We start from the raw sequence: 22,483 nt of genomic DNA, 5'->3' as shown, positions 1-22,483 counted from the left end.
CTAAGCTCCCATTGTGTGTGGTTGTCTAGGGGGAATACACAAAGCCCACCTGTCACCCTCCGCAGAAAAGTCATAAGAGACAGGCGGTGGTACCAAATGGCTAAAGTAAGAAAATGTGAAGGAATCAAGCACTACAGTTTCTTGAAACACTGCGTGCACTACAAAACAATGTTTATGAGTAGTTTAGAACAAATTCTCAATTGAAATCTTGATGTATTCAAAGAAACATCCAGATTCAAGTTGATTCAAAAGAAAATTATCTTTGTTGTATGATATCAAATGAATGTAATCAAAGACACATCCGTGATTACAATGATATTACATTTTACATGGTACATGTTTTTTATACATAATCCATGTTCATCGAAACAGGTACAATAATCTGAAAGTACAGGTCAATAATGTGCAGCCCAATGCATTTCGGGACCCATCGTCCCTTCTTCGGGGGCCACTGAAATGTAAATAAAATAGGTAACCGCAAATTATTATGCTGCACTAAACATTTTAGATACTTAATTACTAAAATAAAATGACACCCACAACTGCGGGATTAGAGCGTGAAGGCATTTCCTGCCTGGATGGTAACAGTGAGACGCACTGCCTCAAAATTGACACCTCATGCATATAAACGAACAACATCACAAGTTACTACCACCAGTGCTGTGATAAACGAAGTGCCATGAAGCTGGAAAAAGAACCCTGATTTATTTTTTTAAATAACCGTGGGTATAACTGAGTGCAAGATAAGTGAATGCGTAACCGAATATACCATGTGCTTGAAAAAACGTCTGTTGATAAAATGCTTACAAAGACGCACAACCGGAACCTTGCTGCAAAGTACACTGGATGAACAGGACAGTACCTGTAAGTAACTGAGAGGGTTTGTAGATCGCTAAAATTAAGAAAAATTAAGAAAGTGAAAGATGTGCGAACCGGAGCACATAAAAACAACACCCCAAGTGATACGTGTAATATTACCTCACTAAATCTGAAGTGAAGGACAAAGCCTGTAACAAAACATAAAAATGCAAAAATACACCGTGAGTACGGTTGGCAGAGAAGATGACGCCAACTAGGAGTGTTGGTGTGCAATATGTAAAAAGGACACGGAAAACTGACGGAAAAACTCACCGAAAGGTGATATTAATACCAGACGTAGATAAAATAAAGATCTAGTGCAAAAGTGTACAATGACAAATTTGCCCGGTGTACAAACAAACCAAGTGTGCAAAAAACCAAGGTAAAGGTGAGATCCCAAAAGTGAATGTGAAAACGAACAATATAGAGGAGAAAATCGAAAATTCCTGCAATAATGGTAAAAAAACTGCGATCTACATCTGAAGTCTGGCCCTATACTGTACCAACATGGCAATATACACCTAGGTGCCGATCACGATCCGGTAAAAACCTGGTACGAACCGTCGGTCGGAGCGTTTTCCCCGTCCGACTCGTACCCGGTCGTAAAACTTTACAAACATGGAATTACGATTCGCACGGAAACACCATTTCCGTACGATTCGTACAAAACACCGACCGACGAAAATATACATACGAATGTGATCCGGGAATGCTGCGACGTGACGTCGGGACGCTGTCAGGCAGCGTTTCACGACCCAGGAATTACGATTCGAACCGACAGCAGTCCGGACGGCAATATTTTCACGGCACCCAAAAAGTGCCGCAAAAGCGAAGTACGGCGCGAATCGACCAGAGTAGGTTGCCCGGTACGCACCGTACCCCCCCCCAGCCCCCGTAGGTACGCGCCGACCCCCCCCCCAGCCCCCGTAGGTACGCGCCGACCCCCCCTGTGTGTACACCCTTGAACGCGCCGAACCCCCCGTGTATGTACGGTGCGTACCCCCCCGTGTACGTTCGAGTCGTACCCCCCCGTGTACGTTCGAGTCGAACCCCCCCATGTACGTTCGAGTCGAACCCCCCCGTGTACGTTCGAGTCGAACCCCCCCGTGTACGTTCGAGTCGAACCCCCCCGTGTACGTTCGAGTCGAACCCCCCCGTGTACGTTCGAGTCGAACCCCCCCGTGTACGTTCGAGTCGAACCCCCCCGTGTACGTTCGAGTCGAACCCCCCGTGTACGTTCGAGTCGAACCCCCCCGTGTACGTTCGAGTCGTACCCCCCCCGTGTACGTTCGAGTCGAACCCCCCCGTGTACGTTCGAGTCGTACCCCCCCCCGTGTACGTTCGAGTCGTACCCCCCCCGTGTACGTTCGAGTCGAACCCCCCCGTGTACGTTCGAGTCGAACCCCCCCGTGTACGTTCGAGTCGAACCCCCCCGTGTACGTTCGAGTCGTACCCCCCCCGTGTACGTTCGAGTCGTACCCCCCCGTGTACGTTCGAGTCGTACCCCCCCCGTGTACGTTCGAGTCGAACCCCCCCGTGTACGTTCGAGTCGAACCCCCCCGTGTACGTTCGAGTCGAACCCCCCCGTGTACGTTCGAGTCGAACCCCCCCGTGTACGTTCGAGTCGAACCCCCCTGTGTACGTTCGAGTCGTACCCCCCCCGTGTACGTTCGAGTCGAACCCCCCGTGTACGTTCGAGTCGTACCCCCCCCGTGTACGTTCGAGTCGTACCCCCCCCGTGTACGTTCGAGTCGAACCCCCCCGTGTACGTTCGAGTCGAACCCCCCCGTGTACGTTCGAGTCGAACCCCCCGTGTACGTTCGAGTCGTACCCCCCCCCGTGTACGTTCGAGTCGTACCCCCCCGTGTACGTTCGAGTCGTACCCCCCCCGTGTACGTTCGAGTCGAACCCCCCCGTGTACGTTCGAGTCGAACCCCCCCGTGTACGTTCGAGTCGAACCCCCCGTGTACGTTCGAGTCGAACCCCCCCGTGTACGTTCGAGTCGTACCCCCCCCGTGTACGTTCGAGTCGAACCCCCCCGTGTACGTTCGAGTCGAACCCCCCCCGTGTACGTTCGAGTCGTACCCCCCCGTGTACGTTCGAGTCGTACCCCCCCGTGTACGTTCGAGTCGAACCCCCCCGTGTACGTTCGAGTCGAACCCCCCCGTGTACGTTCGAGTCGAACCCCCCCCCGTGTACGTTCGAGTCGTACCCCCCCCGTGTACGTTCGAGTCGTACCCCCCCCGTGTACGTTCGAGTCGAACCCCCCCGTGTACGTTCGAGTCGAACCCCCCCGTGTACGTTCGAGTCGAACCCCCCCGTGTACGTTCGAGTCGTACCCCCACCCGTGTATGTACGGTGCGTACCCCCAGCGCTACGCGGGTTCGACTCGAACGTACACGGGGGGGTTCGACTCGAACGTACACGGGGGGGTTCGACTCGAACGTACACGGGGGGGTTCGACTCGAACGTACACGGGGGGGGTTCGACTCGAACGTACACGGGGGGGTTCGACTCGAACGTACACGGGGGGGGTACGACTCGAACGTACACGGGGGGGTTCGACTCGAACGTACACGGGGGGGTTCGACTCGAACGTACACGGGGGGGTACGACTCGAACGTACACGGGGGGGTACGACTCGAACGTACACGGGGAGGTTCGACTCGAACGTACACGGGGGGGGTATGACTCGATCGTACACGGGGGGGTACGCACCGTACATACACGGGGGGTTCGACGCGTACAAGGGTGTACACACAGGGGGGGTCGGCGCGTACCTACGGGGGCTGGGGGGGGGTTCGGCGCGTACAAGGGTGTACACACAGGGGGGGTCGGCGCGTAACTACGGGGGCTGGGGGGGGGTCGGCGCGTACCTACGGGGGCTGGGGGGGGGTCGGCGCGTACCTACGGGGGCTGGGGGGGGTCGGCGCGTACCTACGGGGGCTGGGGGGGGGTACGGCACAAACCGGGCACCTGTTTGGACGTCTCCGTGGTCGTTATGGGAGTTCGGTGCGGACGGTCTTTTCACCATACGGTTGTGCATTCGGACGCCCGGGATGGATCGTGATTCCCCGGTCGGACTTCACCTTTCACGTTTGTACGGTGAATCGTACGAGGACGTGTCGGACACATTTTCCGACCCGAGGACGTGTGGGGAAATATTCCGAATGCGGTTCGTATGGACTTTTTACCATGCGAATCGTGATTGCCAGTTCGTACGGCACTTGTACGATTCGTACGGTAAAAAGACCGGATACGAGTCGCACGGGGATATTGTTTACCGGATCGTGATCGGCACCCTAATCTTTCTTGAAAATAACAGTAAATGACAGTAATGTCCTAACAATTTAGGAAACAGATAGAAATTGCACATTGGTTTACATACGTTGATATTAACATAAAATGCAACTTAACACAGACAACATGTCAAGCATAGACTTGACTCATAGTGCATATAAACGATGTAGATACTGGCATTAATAATGACGACTGTAAACTTATATGAATAAAACTGTCAATAAATAAGTACACAGCCAGATTTTGATTTACATAAGTAAATGTAAACATGTGAAACCATTGTGTCATGATGAAAGGCAATCTTAAGGAAAACAATATATCTACTGTACAAAAATTGCTGTAACTGATGTGGCATCGAAACATAGTTAGTGACTGTGATAACTCATGTATGTGGTTATAACCAGATACATGTGTGTAAAAAAGAATGTGTAACAGTGTAGGTGACTGATGGTGTAAGATGTGCGTTACAAAATAGTTGGTGTAACTTGTAGATAACGGAATTTATAAAGAGCAACTTAAATCCAATTTGTCATTCAGGTCCAGAGGCATCATGGTGTTCATTTTTTTTATCCAAAAGACTTCCTTTTGAGACAGCACTCTGCTGGGGTCAATGCCTTCTTTAATTTGTAACTTTTCCAGAATTAAGAATCGGCCTTGGGTGATATTGTGACCATGATCAAGCCAACGGACTACTAGATTGGAATTAGTATTTTTAGTCCTGATCATACTCTTGTGCGCTCTATTTTTATTTTTCTCTCTGTTTTGTCAATGTATAAATATCCGCATGGACATTTAATGCAATAAATGACATTTGCAGTGCTGCAATCAGACGAATGTCTCAAGTTGATTTTTTCTCCTGTTCTAGTGTGTCTTATAAAGTTCTGTTCTATCACGTTTTTGCAATGGATGCAATTCCTGCATTTTTTAATTCCTGTATATTTGATGTTACTGCTTGGTAAGTAACTCCTTGAGATTTTGACTTCTAGTATATGCAAACAAAGGAGGTTGATTAAATGAGTTACTGAAATCTGGTTCTCGTTGTAACCATTCCCATCTCCTCACAATAATCTTCGTGATGCTTTTTGGAGTTGGTGGAAATTTTGATACAAAAACCATCCGATTGGTGGGAGTTTTTTGTTTAATGCTGAGAAGTTCACTCCGGTCTATATTTTGGATCCAATTCTCTGCTTGTATAATGTCTGTAGGATATCCTCATTGTAAGAATCTGTTCTTGATTTGGGACATGTCCTGCTCGATTTTGACAGTGGTAGCTGATATTCTCTTGGAGTGAACCATTTGAGAGTATGGCAGGTTCTGCACTAAATGAGGGTAGTGGAAGCTTTGAAATAGCAAGGTATTGTTCTGATCAGTGGATTTAACAAACACACTTGTGTTGATGATCGAGTTATCCTTCTCCACTAGAACGTCCAGAAATGGTAGCTGGGTGTTGCTGATGTTATACGTGAGCTGGATCCTATTGTTCTTTGTGTTCAGTAATGCAATTTGTTGCTTCAGCGATGCTTCAGTGTATGACCAGATTAAAAGAAATTTGTCAGTGTATCGACAATACATAATCAGATGTTGGCCCCAAGATGGATCTTCAAAAATGTGCTCTTGCTCAAATGCAGCCATAAATATATTGGTGTATGAGGGCCCCCCCCAAAACCTATGGATGTCCCACTTATTTGAAGAAAGAATTCCTCTTGCCAACAAAAGTAACTATGCTGCAAGAAGAATTGCAATAATTCCATCAAGAAAACTTTGTGCGCATGGATTTGCGGCTGGTTTAAGAGAGCCCATTCAATATCATCAAGTCCTTCTTGAAGGGGGATTGAGGTACACAGAGATGTAACGTCTATGGTGCACAGTATGCATTGATCGATGTTTGTCAAGTACAAATTCTGTAAAATCTGGAGTGTCTCTTATGTAGGATTTCCATAGACGTACTATGGGTTGTAAAAATTGGTTGATGTAGATACCCAGTGGTTCAAAAATAGACCCACAGCCAGACACAATGGGTCTGAAGGGTGGTTCTACTGGGTGTTTATGAATTTTAGGCAACATATAGATATGTGGCCTTTTGGGAAATTGTTTGATGAGAAAGCTCTTAGTTTTCGCTGAGATCCAATCCATATCTAGTGCATGGTCAACAATTTTGTTAAAACTTGTGCAATCTCTGAGGTGGGATCATGTTCCAATTTTAAGTATGTTATTTCATCTGCTAAATGTTCTTATACCTTTCTGTTGTATTATATAGAGTCCATAACTACAAGAGCACGTCCTTTGTCGGCAGGCTGAAATACTAGGTTTTCATTGTTAGCCATTTGTTTCAAGGTGTTTCTTTCAGATTTTACAAGTTTCAGCTTTTGCATTGTTGATATTCCAGTTTATTGAGGTAGTGTTCAACTAATGATTCAAATGAATCAAGCATTTTGTGGGATACTGGTGCTGTGAAAGTACTCTTGGGTTTGAATTCTAAGAACTCATGATCTTTTTTGGTAATTGGGTTAATCAGAACGTTGTAAAAAAAAAAAGACGTAATCGCATGGATCGCATGAAACGGTACAGCGCCAGTTCAGTTTCATGGATGGTGGTGAATTTGTAGTTGTTGTGTAGTGAGAACTTGCGAGGAAATGATGTTGTTTGCTGGCTCCGCAGATTTTGTTGATCTTTTTCTTTTGTTTTTTCCTTTACCTCTGTGGATTTTGAAGAACCTCCGCTGGCTTTTGCTGTTGTTAATTCCGGTGGTTGTGTGGGTTGTTGGCCTTTGGATAAAAAGATTCAGTGGAACTCATCGACCGAGTGTCGCTAGTCTCAATTTCTGTTCGACTGGTAGTGGCAACTTCCCCTCTTGCTGCTTCAGTGTTAAAAGGTGGTCTGGTTGGGTGTATATCACGGTCTGAAACGATGCTTTCCTCTGATGAAGTGTGGGGATTTTTGTTGGGTCTTTGTTAGGTTCATTTAGACGGTAATCTATAGTGTCCCTCTTGAATTTACGTAGTTTACGTTCTTGAAGTTATTTGCCTTAGTTCTCAAGTTTAATGTTGATTTGTTCCAAGGTGCTAGGCCAATCTTCTGTATCCATGTATTTGGATAGATCCAGTTTGACATTGTGAATCTCTTCTTCAAGTTCCCTGATAGTTTTGGAGAGTTCTTCCACTATTAGTAAAATTTAATCCAATGAACACTTATTGAGCACAGCATACCATCTATCCATAAATGGTTTGTTGAACTGAAAGCGAAAGAGCATAGGTTTAATTGCTAATCGCAGGCCCCTTGGTATTCTTGTGTATTTATGGTATTGGATCAGCGTGGATGCATTAATTCTTTGGTTCAATTCTCTTCGACAAATACATTCCAGATGTTTTAATTGCTGGGTAATGGACCCTTCATGGGTGTCAAATGTTTTGGTAGCTTTGATCAAAGCATAGATTTCAGTAGCTTCCTCAGGCGTATATGCTTTAGTTTCTGCACGATTTTCTGTTGCTTTCAAATGAAGTCATGTTGTTGAAGTATGTGTGTGCAACCATACAGGGAGGCAGTTAAAGTATACTTAATGCAAATGGAAATTGACGGTGCACACCGTAATGGTAAATGGACAATTTCTCCGTACTAGTCCTGGGGTTGAAAGAAACTTATGTGATGCGGTGTGCTACCCGTCCCTCATAAAGAATGAATGTGAAGGAATCAAGCACTACAGTTGCTTGAAACACTGCATGCACTACAAAACTATGTTTATGAGTAGTTTGGAACAATTTTACACAAAAAATTCTCAATCGAAATCTTGATGTATTCAAATAAACATTCAGACTCAAAGAATATTATCTTTGTTTTATGATATCAAATTAATGTGATCAAAGAGACATCTGTGATTACAATGATATTACAGTATACATGGTACACGTTTTTTATACATAATCCATGTTCATCGAAACAGGTACAATAATCTGAAAATACAGGTCAATAATATGCAGCCCAATGCATTTCGCGACCCATCGTCCCTTCTTCGGGGGCCACTGAAATGTAAACAAAATAGGTAACCACAAATTATTATGCTGCACCAAACACTATAGCTACTTAACTACCAAAATAAAATGATACCCACAACTGCGGGATTAGAGTGTGAAGGCATTTCCTGCATGGATAGTAACAGTGAGATGCAGCCTTATACCACGATAGGCATAAATCACATTTAGATCACGCATAACCTAAGCATCATAGTATGACATTAGGCATAATCACATGAGCATCTCATTAGGCATAAACCAACTTAGATCAGGCATAAATCATGAGCATAAATCACATCCTGCATAACCACCTTAGCATGAGTACATTAGACATAAGGACAGTAGTGCACACATCATACCTACTGAAATGTCCCCAGCCAGTTGTTGCTGCTGCCCACGCTCTAGTGGCGCAGCTGTAGAAACAAGCACTGCCAGTAACAAGGTGCCTATTGGGGGCCCATGTTGCAGTTGCCCGCTTCTGCGGCGCAGCTTTGTCCAAGAAACAGAAGAATGGCACCAAAAGTAATTGCCCCCAATGGTGCAGCTGCCCGCCTCTGCAGCGCAGCTGGAGAAAGCAGACACTGGCACTCCCGTGCCTGGTGAGCCCCACTCTGGGACTCTCAACAGCAAAGAATGGCACCCATGTTGCAGCTGCCGCCAACTGGCGGTGCAGCTGAACAAAGAAACAGGCTAGGAAGTACCGGCACGTTGGAGTCCTCCTTCGGGACTCTCAAATCGGAAATGCCCCCAGACGTTGCAGCTGCCCGCTTCTGCAGTACAGCTGTGCAGATAGAGACCAGTGCGGGTCCGCCCGGTGCCTCGTGACTTAGCCCCCACTCACCAGGATTCCTGCAGGGACTCCTTGGGCACCAGCATCGGGCCGTCTCCTCACTTCACCCGGGCCCCCTCCTGGGACCGGGGACTTCGATGTGGTGCCGGTATACGGCAGGCCCCGCCCACAGCCAGGCTCCCTTCTTCCTTTGTGAGCTGGGGCTGGGTCATCAGACACACTACAGGGGGCAGGTCTAGCATTGTACAGGACAGGCACAGATCTATTCAGGGACAGGGGACTTCTTCTCGTACTACTCCAATTGCAGATCTTCTATTCAGCCTAGTGCTGACTCACCCTACCCTCCCTGGAGCCACCCACACCTCACCAGCCCCGGTCACTTCTAGAACCAGACATGCAATACACAGCAGGCAGGCACATAGCACCTTCTAAAAGTGGCATCCCAAAAATTGTGAAAATAAATCTGCTCACACCATTGAGCAGCATTTATTATTTCCATTCCAGACATACCAAACATGACATACTTATTTTGTTCCACTTAGGAGTTATCCCATAAGGGGGGGTTACCGATGTTAGCCTATGGAGGGCAGAGAGCGCACACACTTTACACTGCTAAACACTGCTAAAGTGCCCAGAGTCCTAAAACCACCAACACCATGTCAGAAAAAAAGCTAGGAGGAAGGCAGAAAGTTCATGGATGACCCTGCAAAAAGGGCCAAGTCCAACAATCAGTCTTTCTGCCCCCCGTGAGTACGTTGGGGGCGTTTACCCAAATTCTACCTCCATGGATGACATAGAAATCCACTTGACACTAGGGATTTCCAAAATGACACAAAAACAAACTAAAGGCTAGGGTGACCTACTATGGCATTGAGACAATACTCCTACCCCAGAATGGGCAAAAGAGTCTTTCTGTCCCCCTGGGGACTAAAGCATCTCCATCCCTATGGCCAGAAGAGAAATTCTGATTCTTTTGGATATTATTGTACATAAGGGTATTAGAATGGTGCTAAATTCCAATATCGTCCTACTTCTAGGCTGGTTGGGTGAACCTTTTGGAATTATGTCAGCCGCCACCTGGGGAAACCTCCCAAACCGAGGTATTTTTTAAAACTAGACACCTGGGGCAGTCCAAGATAGTTATCATTATGTGAATCTCAAGACACGTTTTCACCCTCAATTCCCTTCAACTCTCTATGACTAAAATTTTATATTTTCCTTGCATTTCTGTGATGTAATCTTCTGAAAACGACAGGGATCAACTAAATTCCTACCACCCTGCGTTCCTCCACATGTCTGAATAGAAATGCTATTCCACTTGTGTGGCTGGGCCTACTGCCTGTGAATCAAACTGCTCCAAAACGCAATATGGAGAAATCGGCAATAGAGGTAGCTCTGGTGTTTGGGACCAGGCTCAGTGGCCACCCAAGAAAACCTACCAAACCCAGACATTTCTGAAAATAAGACATTCAGGGGACTCAAGGGTGGTGTGCCTCGTGTGGATCCCACAACATTTTATTACCCATAATGTTGTGCATATCTCAAACCTTGACTAAAATAGAACATTTTCCTTGCATTTCAGTAATGTAAGCTTCAGGAAACAACAGTGGTCCACAAAATTCCTACCACCTAGTGTTTCTCCACTTGTCCCATTATAAATGCTTCCCTACTAGTGTGGCTCGTCCTATCACCCATGATGCAAAAGGCCCCTTAATGCAATGTAGAGAAATCGGCAATATGGTAGCTTAAGGTGTTTGGGTCCGGGTTCAGTGGCCACCCATGGAATCCTATCAAACAAAGACATTTCTGAAAAATAGACATCCGAGTGAGTCCAGGAAAGCATGCTTCATGTAGATCCCACAACATTTTATACCTACAATGCCATGTAAATATCAAACTTTCTCCAAAATCACACCTTTTCCTTGTATATCTGTGATGTAAACTTCTAGAAACTACTTGGATCCACAGAGTTTCTACCACCTAGAGTTTCCCTACTTATCCCGAACAAAATACTACGCCACTTGTATGGCTGGGCTTAGTGCCCCCAATAGGCACTCATCAAACCAGGGACAATGAGAGTTGCCCAGCGGGACTCCTATTGATCTTGGTTTGATGCATGCCTGTCATGGGCACAAGGCTCAGCCACACAATTGGGGTAACATTTGTATCGGAACAAGTGGGGTAATGCTTGGTGGCAAGAATTATGTGGAGTCCTAGTGATTCCAGAAGTTTACGTCACAGAAATGCAAATGTTTTGGCAAAGTTTTAGGTTTGAATGGCATTGTGGGAGAGAGCACTTTGTGGGATCCACACAAGGCATGCCACCCTTAACTCCCCTGGTTGTCTTGTTTTCAGATATGTCTGGCTTTGTTAGATTTTCCTTGGTGAACGCTGAGCCCTGGCCCTAAAAGCGCAGCTACCCCATTTGCCAAATCAGGTTATTCTTGTGACAGCAAATGTTGATGTCTCAACATTGTCTGTTGGGCCTTTTCTATCACAGGGACAAGGCTTACCCACACAAGTGAGGTGCCATTTTTATAGGAAGACTTAGGGGAATGCTAGGTGGAAATAAATTTGTGGTTCTCCACAGATTCCAGGACTTTCCATCACAGAGATTTGAGAAAAATGTGATATTTTATTGAATGGTTGAGGTTTACAATGGCTTCTGGGTACAGAAACCTGGTGCGAGCCACACATGTCACCGCACCACAGATTTCTCCGGGTGTCTAGTTTTAAAACAAGTGCCGGTTTGCTAGGTTTCCTTGGGTGCCATCTGACCTAGGGCCCAAAATACACAGTTACCCACATCACAAAAAAACGGTCTATTTTCAGTAAACAAAATGTGATGTGCCCATGTTGCATATTGGACCTTTCCTGTCAGGGGCATTAGACCTACCCACACTAGTGAGGTTCCATTTTGTATCGGAAGGCTTAAAGAAATGTTAGCTGGTAGGAACTGTGTGGCTCTCCACAGATTCTAAAACTTTCTATCACAGAAATATGTGGAAAATGTGTTTTTTTAGTAAAAGTTTTAATTTTGCAAGGGCCTTTAGGTAAAAAAACGGTGTGCGAGCCACACAAATCACCCCACCCTGGATTCCTTCAGGAGTCCAGTTTTCAAAAATGTCCGGGTGTATTAGGTTTCTCTGGGTGCCAGCTGAGCTAGGGCCCTAAATATGCAGCTACCCCCTCCTGTCAGTGGGATTACACCTACCCACACAATTTTTCTCTTGAGATTTGTGGGAATACAGAGTTGGAGAACATATGTTTTTACCAATTGTATTTCTCTGCACTTGTGCCCTCCAAATGTTAGTCAGTGTGTAAGATAGAAGATATTTTGAGAAATGCTCTTTGAATCACATGCCAGTATGGGTACCTGCAAATTCAGAGATATACAAATAACTATTGCTTCTAAACTAATGGTCTAGCGTCCATTTCAGAAATACAGAGGTTTCTTGGATATGTATGTTTCACTCTTCATATTCTACCACATGAATTGCTCCATACTCAGTGCACAATGAAAAACCATTGTAAGGTGCAGGTCAGTTGTTCTCACTGGGTACCTCGGGTTCTTGGAAAACCTACACACCCTATATATCCCTGTATTGTATATTGCTTTTGGAAATCGGCCATCGTGACAAGAAGTTCCAAATGGAAATGTTGTCACACTTGGACGTTTTTTGCCTACTCATTTTCAATATTTTTTTGTTTCAACGATCAGTTTCTTTGGAAACACCTTGAGGGATCAGCACAAGTAACCCCCTTGCTGAATTCAAAATGTTGTTTGTGTTTCAGAAATCTATAGCTATGGCTATCACAGCAGTCACAAACTGGAAGTAGGTTGAAACCACAAACAGTGGGGAAAATGGGCTACCCCTTTGAAAAATCCCAAAACTGTGGTTAAAGTCGTTTTTTTTATTCTGCTCTGTGTTCCTGAAAGCAGGGAAGATTGTGACTTTAGAACAGCAAACCATTCATTGACGCATTTTCTAGGAGACACACTGATGTTTTTTTTTTCAGAGCACTTTTTTCTATTTTTCCTCCAAAAACCAAACTTTTGCTGTATTTGAGCTATTTGCTCAGTCCCCTCCAAGGGAATCCACAACTCCTGGGTACCTTTAGAATCACCAGAACGCTGTAAATAAAGGACGCAAATTTGGCATGGATACCTTATGTGGAACAATAGTTATTGAGACCTCAGCACAAACTACTCCAAATAGCCATAAAAGGGAAGGGGTTAGCAGTGAAAGGCTTCTTGCACATAACATTTAGGCAATACACATCTATATTTTCTTGGGATGGCTTGCTAGTTTCTATTTACAACCGTTCATAATACAAGCTGAATTGATCTAATATAACCCTTGAGTCCTTCACTATTCACAAACATCATTCTCGATTTTGCTGTTTGATAATATTTCTCCAGTTCTATGTGGCAATATTCGCTGGATGCTCTTGCTATATTCGTAAGCTTATTTCTTTGGTTACATGAATTGTGCGGCTATTATCTCAGTTAGCCACAAAGTGATTGGGACTTCAAAACAGATAAATGAATCAGAAGTTCCCTTTCAGAATCGTCTCTCTGTTGCAGAACTTAGGCATGTTTGATTTCTAGTTATATTATACAAGACATACTAGAGGGGTTTCCTTCTCTTTCACGTGAAGTAAACCTTATAGATAACCCACGTATAATAATCAGTAAACCGAGTTATCGCTTGACCCATATCTTTGATATAATCCAGTCCCAGAATATCCCTCTATCAAATGTTCAGCGGTTTTTCTGACCTCTTCTTCATCCATCCTGAATTCTAATTTTAATATGCAGTGGATTATTTTTGGTAATATCTCAATTCTAGGTTGGAAGATCAAAGCAGAGGGGATAAAAACACATCAATTAGAGAGATGTTTGTTTGTATGTGGGTGAAATGTATAACTAGGTTTGTCGATATTACACTCCTGCCACACATCCACCGAACCAAGCACTTCCTTGAGGCGGTAGATCGCTTTTCATACTTTTTGGATACATGATCCTGTTCTAGGATGTACAGTATCAATTTTTGGTACATAATATAAAAAACCTCCCCACAAACTATAATTGAGCTACCCCAGGTTGCAATTTCTAGCGCTAATGTATACTATAGGATTTCTGATTTCGACCATATACTGTACATATAGCGAGTTGCTTCTTCCTTGTCTCGCACTGTACAAATACATGAATCAAATCAAACTAAAAACAAAACTAAACAGAAACATTTAAATTTGCCTGCACTTATTGAGCTGTGCATCTCACATACCTAATTAACGATTTAATCAATCCTAATACACGTCAGGTATCACATACCGTGGCCACAATACAAATGGTTAGATTCACACACGTCCTACGCCTCTACAGCTTGCTACCTTCTGTGTTTCCAGTATTGCATCTGTGATTTAAGTTGCTTTGTAGAATTACATGTGGAAATTGCCAAAACGCATTCCTGTAGTTTATAGGCGTTCGTGTCTATTATATTTGATGGTTGCAGTATGAAGTCACATCTGTATACATTAATCTGTTGTATGCCACACACACTAAACATTATTTTACTTTGTGTTTATTTTTTATGTGGATGATTTGTAGAGTGACAACACACCACAAGGAATTGCTTCAGGGTGCTCACACAGGAGTGCAGATGAGGCATTTAGATGTCTCTTCTTTCAAAGTGAGTGTGGCCTGCTTATGTATTTTTCACTTAGTGATTGTCAACCCATAGAGCTATTTATGTATTTAAAAGGTAAATTCCAGGGGGTGGGCGGAACTCACAGAGTTTCACTCCTCCAAATTCAGCAGAGTTACATAAAAATTCTGTGAGATTCTGATAAATTCTGCGAGTGGGCAGAATTCAGCATGTCGTACTGTTCACGCTGAGTTTTAGAACCAGGAGCTTTTTCTGCGCAGTACAATCAGTGCAAACTGCACCCCGCAGCACGCCTGAGGGCACTGCTTCTTTCTGCAGCTCGGGTAGATTTTGTACTTGAGGTGCAGCTTTCTCAATATGGACGGGTACAACCTGCCGTGACTGCCCATGTTGAGAAACCAGGAGGCGTTCTGCCACCTGAGAATCACGCTAGGAGACACAAACTCCTGCTTGCGCTTGCCAACTTAACGTTGGTGAGTCGCTTGCGAGAGTTTAGCCAGAACTCCATATTCCCAGCAGAACTCGGAGTGGGCGAAACTCTGTGAACTTCGCTGGCGGGGCAGAATTTCTCTGCCCACCCCTAGTAAATTCCCAAATCTTGCAATTTTTGTTTATAGTAAGAAACAAAATAGAGTGATGTATATCTGACATGATAAAATCCAACTCCATGGGTCAGATTTTATTGGGTATGATAAATATCATGTATAAACAAATGGAGAGAGCGAGGATTGTAATAGGATGCGTCCCTATCCCCAATGACCATGTACAACAAACACAGTGGAAGGACCCACTAGCAACTGCGACTCACTGGTCTTTATATTTTTATGAGTTCCAGAAACTCATTGGATTTATTAAAAGACCCCAGACCCACCAAACTAGTTGGTGGCATGCTTCATCATTAGGGTCCCAACTGGGTAGCCGAATGCCACCCAGTTGTGCTACAATGCCTGATTACACAGAGCTGGAATTGTGTGGTTGTGTGATGAAAAAAGTGGTGCAAAATAAAATTGTCTCTGGGAATCCTTACTGAATAGGGCTTTATTCCCAGTGGCCCAGGACAAAGTTAAAAAAGAGGAGGACAACTTTGAGATAAATTGATCTTAGTTGTCACTATGTTTGGTCTACATGTTTCAGCCTCGTAAAAATTTGAGAGGCTTTCTTCAGGACCAGGTGAGTTAAGTGAGGGTGTGGCAAAAACATGCCACTTATTTCGTTTTTTCAACACACACGCTAACGTGTGTTGTGCAATGAGTGGTGTCTGTGTACTTACGGAACCACTGGAAAAAACCTGTAAGAAAAGAAAGAAGAAGGAGAAAGAACACAAGTAACATAAACAACATAAAATGCAATCTTATTAACAGTATTATTATGGCACTTTCTTGTTCTCTTTCGGTGTCCATGGTGATGTAACACAAGCGTGAGTCGGTCAATTGCGTCAACCTGATGGTTGGCAGAAAATGCATGCTATTCAGGATTACTGTGCTCTGTAGTCATGCATTGTTCTGCTAACAGTGGTGCAGTAGCAGCATTCTGTCTGGAATGCCACAAAGAAAATGAGAAAGCTAATGAGGCCTGGAAGATACCTGATGTGTAAGATATCGTGCCATTAGTTTTAAGTTTAGCTGTAAAATCCTAAAGACGTGAAGAATTTGTCAGCAGAAACACATCGTTATCATTATTGTGTAAAAATGCTAATGAGGCACTGGAAAGTATCGCATGTGTGAGGTATTGTGCCTTTAAATACTAGATACATTCGGGTTCTGACTAGTAGAGCCATTCAGTACCACGGCTCTAGCTGTAAACTAAAGGTCTTACTTTGTCAAGACTGGGTGTCCGGGGTCTGCACCTATTGCGGTCTCCTCGCGGTCCTCGGACTCCATCTTTTAACATCCTTCAGCCACAGACTTGTGTTTGGGGATCTTGCTGCTTTTTTCCATGGCTATTTTTTCTTACCAAGAATTAAGGAGAAATCCACAAATCTATCTACATCTTTGGAGTACTTTGATCTTTGAAGCTGGAGTAACAGGCATGCTAGGGAGTGTCATGAACCTCATGACCACTGACCATTTGTAGCGAAGTTAACACGTAACTTCGAGTTGGGCAATGGACATACGTGTGGTTTAATCGCACACTTATATGCTCCCCTGTAAAAACCCACCCCTGACCCATGCACCAGCACGACCTTATAAGTGTTAGGATACGTGTTTACTAATGTATATGTCTTTGGTCTTTGTTTTATTGCAAAAGAAGTATTTAGTGTTGATTTGTATTGCCTGCTGAATAATGCGTGATTGTAAAGCACCTGTATCGAAGTCACGTTATTTTCGTTTTGTGCAAGTTCGCTTGAGCCACGTGTGTGAGCTTGTGCACCTGCAGAGGTTTGGGACACATGAGAAGCACGAGTTAATCACCGGGTGCAGCGCTCGTGAGCTTGTGCACCTGCAGAGTGTTGGGAAACGTGAGGCGCACGTGTAAACACCGGGTGCGGTTTCCTATTTAAACCGCACCCAGTGTTCTGGAAGGCGCTTTGCCTTCGATCTGTCTAGCGCGTCGGACCGCGTTAGAATGCCTCTGCTTGACTACAAGGCCTTACCTGATTCAGGAAGTGGAATTCCCTCGTAGATCTCCGGAGCTGACGGTTCTCTTCTTCATGACGGCTGGCCCTAGAGAGGAAAGACAAAGATAAGGAGATAAGTACTTTCTAATTTAAAGGCGCCCAACGAAAGAAAGGCTCTTTGAAAAAGACTAATAATTTTTGGAAACTTTACAAAGTAAAGGTTATAGGAACTACAAGGATTCATGCAAGAAAAGACAAAAAGCAAGAACTAAAGTGGGGGTTTATTTACAAGTTACTAGCGTTATGTTTTTTGCTGAAGGTCAAAAGCAATGTAGTTTTGTTTGCTGAAAAAAGAATATTTATTTGTGTGAAACGTTTGGAAATTGCGCTGTTTTAACAAATGAGCTTGTAAAGGAAGAATGAAACAAAACATCTATCCTAAAAAGACGGAATAACCTTCTGCATCCAACATCAGAGCAGGGGTTAAGTGAGTATCACTTGGAAAGTAGTAAGAAATTAAGTGCAATTGGGAATAAGGGAAAGTTTATTCATTTGTGTATTTTTAAACCTTACAGAACTTAAAGACCTCGGCGCTCTTCCAAAGAACAATTACCATCACAGAAAATCTCACCACATCTTGCCAATCATCCCTCTTCGCGCAACAAAAGAAAATACTCGGACGTAGGCCTACAAGAGTTGTACGCAGGTAGGCTTTAGTCACTAAATAACGTTTTCATCTCAATTAGAATAAAAGTAGATACTCAAATTCTACAAGCATAGAAAGAATAGTAAATCTATGTAATTATTGTAATTAACAGGTCGACAACTGAAACCTCCAACATCACGTCCAGTATCCGGCCCTCCTCCTAGATTTCTAATTCATATCTTGTAGTAAGATTCAAACTTACAGGTATAACTTAGATATTTGGGAAGTTGGTCTCTTGCGTCCCTGCGAAATCTACTACGTTGAGAAAACACCGTAAGGTAAGAGACAACGTAGTGATTTGACAGAAGGCAAAGCCCAAGAAGATTATTTCGCCTGGACGCAATGGACCAAACTTCACAAATCTCACTGCAAGATATCGCAGCAATGTTAACAGAAATTAAGACAGAAAATGCTGCTTTACGCAGAGATTTGTCAGTCTTGCAAGGTGCAATTCAGAAACCTCTTATTAAACCCGCTACGTTTCCTAAAACGTTTTCTGATTCAGCTTCCTCTTCTACTAGTACACCAACTCAGATTCAGGTAGTCACCCCAGTTCCCATACCTCTCGCGCAACCGGAGAGATTTTATGGCGATAATAATAAATATTCAATTTTTATGAATCAATGTCATCTACATTTCTTAGCTAAGGCAAATGCCTTCCCTGATGATTCTTCTAAGGTAGCTTTTGTGCTATCCTATTTGGGTGGAGATGCAGCTCTCTGGTCAGTACCTTTAGTTGAAAGAGATGACCCTATTTTATATAATTTCAAGGCTTTTGAGCGCGCAATGAAAAAGCTTTTTGCAAAGCATGTATTTGTTCAATCTGCAGATAATGAGCTTTTGAACCTTAAACAAGGGACATCTGACCTGCTTCATTATATTTCAGTATTCAATCGACTGGTTCTTGAGGCAGATTGGCCAGAACACAAGAGAGTATCACTCTTTTACAGAGGTTTAAAGGAAGAATTAAAAGATATGGTGATGCAAATTTTAGAACCTCCTGAAGATATAAATGATTTCATAGATCTGGTAGTAAAATTAAATCACAGGCTGTCTGAGAGAAGAGGAGAAAGAGGGAAATCTGATCATAAGCTGTTCATGTTCAAGGAAAAATCCACCACAGTAAAAGATACGCCGCCTAAAACAGATCCTGTAGAACCTATGCAGATAGGCACAATTCGTGGCTCGTTGTCTAAAGAAGAAAAGGAAAAAAGGCGGAAACTCAACCAGTGTCTATATTGTGGAAAGACTGGTCACTTTGTTAAGGAATGCCCGACACGGCCTAATAAATGGAAAACTAAGACTTCAGAGGTAGCATTAGTTCAACCGCAATCGGAAAACTAGCACACTCGATGAAAGAAGAGGTCAATTTATCGGGTGCTATTTCTAGTCTGGCCTCTACAACAGTTCCTCCTTTAGGGAGTCGTCATTTGTGTATTAAGGTAAAACTATCTGCCGTATCAGACCCTGGGAGTTCATGGGAAGTTGATGCCCTGATTGATTCAGGGGCCACAGGCAATTTTATAGATACACATTTTTTGGTTAAATTGGGCTTTAAAACTGAAAGCAAAATAACTCCAGAAATTGTAAGGGCAGTAGATGGGAAAGAATTGTCGTCAGGTCCCATCCAAAATCAAACAGAATGTTTGAGTATGGCAAGTTCTAGCTTACATAGCGAACACATAACTTTTGATATCATAGATGCACCTCAGTTTAGGCTAATTTTAGGAATACCATGGCTAAAACTACATAACCCCAGTATAGATTGGGAAACCAAAATCATTAAGTTTAAATCAAGGCATTGTCAACATCATTGTTTTTGTGGGAACCATCAAGAAAACATAGTCCAAGGGTATGACTTTCCTATTGAATCCTCAAGTATTCTACTTTTGGAGGGAGTTCCATCTGAGTATTCAGATCTTGTTGACGTTTTTGATAAACGAAAGGCGAACACTCTTCCTCCTCACAGAGACTTTGATTGTCGAATCGATTTGATTCCAGGAGCTACATTACCTTGTAGCAGGATATATGCGTTGACTGAAAATGAAAACGAACATTTGCGAAACTATTTGGACGAATACCTTGAAAATGGCTTCATTAGGCACTCTAAGTCTCCAGTCTCTTCTTCTCTTTTTTTCATACCAAAGAAGGGGGGAGAGTTACGCACGTGTATAGACTATAGAGCACTAAATAACATTACAATTAAAAATAGGTATCCTTTACCTCTCATTCCAACTTTACTGGATCAAGTAAAACAGGCAACAATTTATACTAAATTGGATTTGCGCGGAGCATATCATCTTGTAAGAGTTCGAGAGGGCGATGAATGGAAGACTGCGTTTCGCACAAAATTCGGCCTTTTTGAATATCAAGTTATGCCCTTCGGACTCTGTAATGCTCCAGCTGCTTTCCAATTTTTTATAAATGAAGTGTTACATGAATTTATAGATGTTTGTTGTGTCGTTTACATAGATGACATACTCATTTATTCAAATTCAAAAGAAGAACATGTAAAGCAAGTGCGTGCCATTCTTCTAAGATTGCTTTCTAATTCTCTTTATGTAAAATTGGAAAAAAGCCTGTTTCATGTCTCTCAAGTAGACTTCCTTGGTTACATTATTAGCCCATCAGGCATAGAAATGGACCCGAAAAAGATTGAAGCTGTAACAGCATGGCCAAATCCAGTTTCTGTGAAACAGGTACAAAGCTTTTTGGGCTTTGCAAATTTTTATCGCCGGTTCATTCAAAACTTTTCTCAAGTAATTACTCCTATAACAAGGCTTTTACGAAAAGGAGTAAAGTTTGAATGGTCAGATTCTTCAGAAAAGGCGTTTCAAGAGTTAAAGACTAAATTTACCACAGCCCCTATTTTAAGTCATCCAGACCCCTCACAACCTTTCATTGTTGAAGCAGATGCCTCTCAGTTCGCTTTAGGAGGTATTTTATCACAACGCGATAAAAACACTGGTCAAATGCATCCAATTGCATATTATTCTCGGAAGCTAACCGCACCCGAGCAAAATTATGCCATTGCAGACAAAGAGTTACTGGCAATAAAAGCAGTTTTTGAAGAATGGCGCCATTACTTGTTAGGTGCGCGACATCCAATAACAATTTATACTGATCATCGCAATTTACAGGCTTTAAGATCTGTTAAGGCCCTCTCAGCCAGACAATTACGTTGGTCTTTGTTTTTCAATGATTATAATTTTGTAATCACTTATCGACCAGGGAAAGAAAATTTAAAAGCAGACGCTCTATCTCGCATTGGAGAAAAGGACTATGAACACAATGTCATAGCAAAACCTGTCCTACCAGCAACATGTTTTCAAGCCAGTTTGAGTACTTGTGATGTTATTACAGACTTAAAGAAGTCATTTAAGATGAAAGAAGTTGATCAATGGAAAGAGGATTATCCCTGTGTCCAAGAAAGAAATGATCTTTTGTTTGTCAATGATCAAATTTTGGTACCTTCATCTGAAAGTCAACAAGCAGTTTTGCGTCTCCATCACGATACATTGTTGTCAGCTCATCCAGGAATTACTAAGACGTATGAGCTCATCAAAAGAAAATTTTGGTGGCCTTCCATGTTCAAAGATGTACAAGAGTTTGTAGAAACCTGCAGTGTTTGTTGTCAGAATAAATCATCTCATCAAGCTCCTAGTGGTCTGTTAAAACCATTATCCATACCACCACAACCATGGCACACTATTTCTTTGGATTTTGTGGTAGAACTTCCTCAAACCAAAAAAGGATATACCACCATCTTGACAATAGTAGATCAATTGTCTCGTATGGCACATTTTATACCCTTAAAAAGACTCCCCACTGCTATGGAATTAGCTCACATTCTTATGACCAATGTGATAAGACTACACGGAATCCCGTCAGTGGTTATTTCCGATAGGGGTTCCCAATTTATTTCCCACGTATGGAAAAAACTAAGTACATTGTTGAACATGGAAGTTAGGTTATCATCAAGTTATCATCCTCAAACTGATGGGTTAACTGAACGAACCAATCAAACTTTGGAACAGTTTTTGCGATGTATGTTAACGAATATTGATGAAGAATGGTCAGATTTGTTATGTGCTCTGGAATTTGCATATAATAATCTAGATCACTCCTCCCTGGGTATGTCACCATTTTTTTGTAACTATGGATTTCACCCCAAAAGTATTCCAAGTGAGATAGAAAAGTCCTCTGATGTACCATCTATACATGACTATATTTCTAAATTAAGTACTATACATTTGGAAGCCCAATATCATTTAGCAAAAGCTAAAGAGAGTCAAAAGAAAGCAGCTGATAAACATCGAACCATTCAACCCACTTACAAAGTAGGAGATAAGGTTTGGCTGAATACAAGAAATATAAGACTTAAAGGTAACAAGAAATTCAATCCACGATTTATAGGTCCTTTTGCAGTAGAAAAGATAATAAATCCGGTATGTGTTAAACTTACACTTCCGCAAAAATATCAATGTCACCCAGTTTTCCATGTGTCACTAATCAAACCTTTCCATCCTCACACTCGAATAATTCGTCCTCCTCCTTCAATTATTATAGACGGTCATCCAGAATTTGAAGTAA

This window comes from Triturus cristatus, chromosome 6, assembly GCF_964204655.1.
Source record: "Triturus cristatus chromosome 6, aTriCri1.1, whole genome shotgun sequence".
Classification (NCBI taxonomy): domain Eukaryota; kingdom Metazoa; phylum Chordata; class Amphibia; order Caudata; family Salamandridae; genus Triturus; species Triturus cristatus.
The sequence above is the reverse complement of the archived record's forward strand: the minus strand, read 5'-3'. Positions refer to the sequence as shown.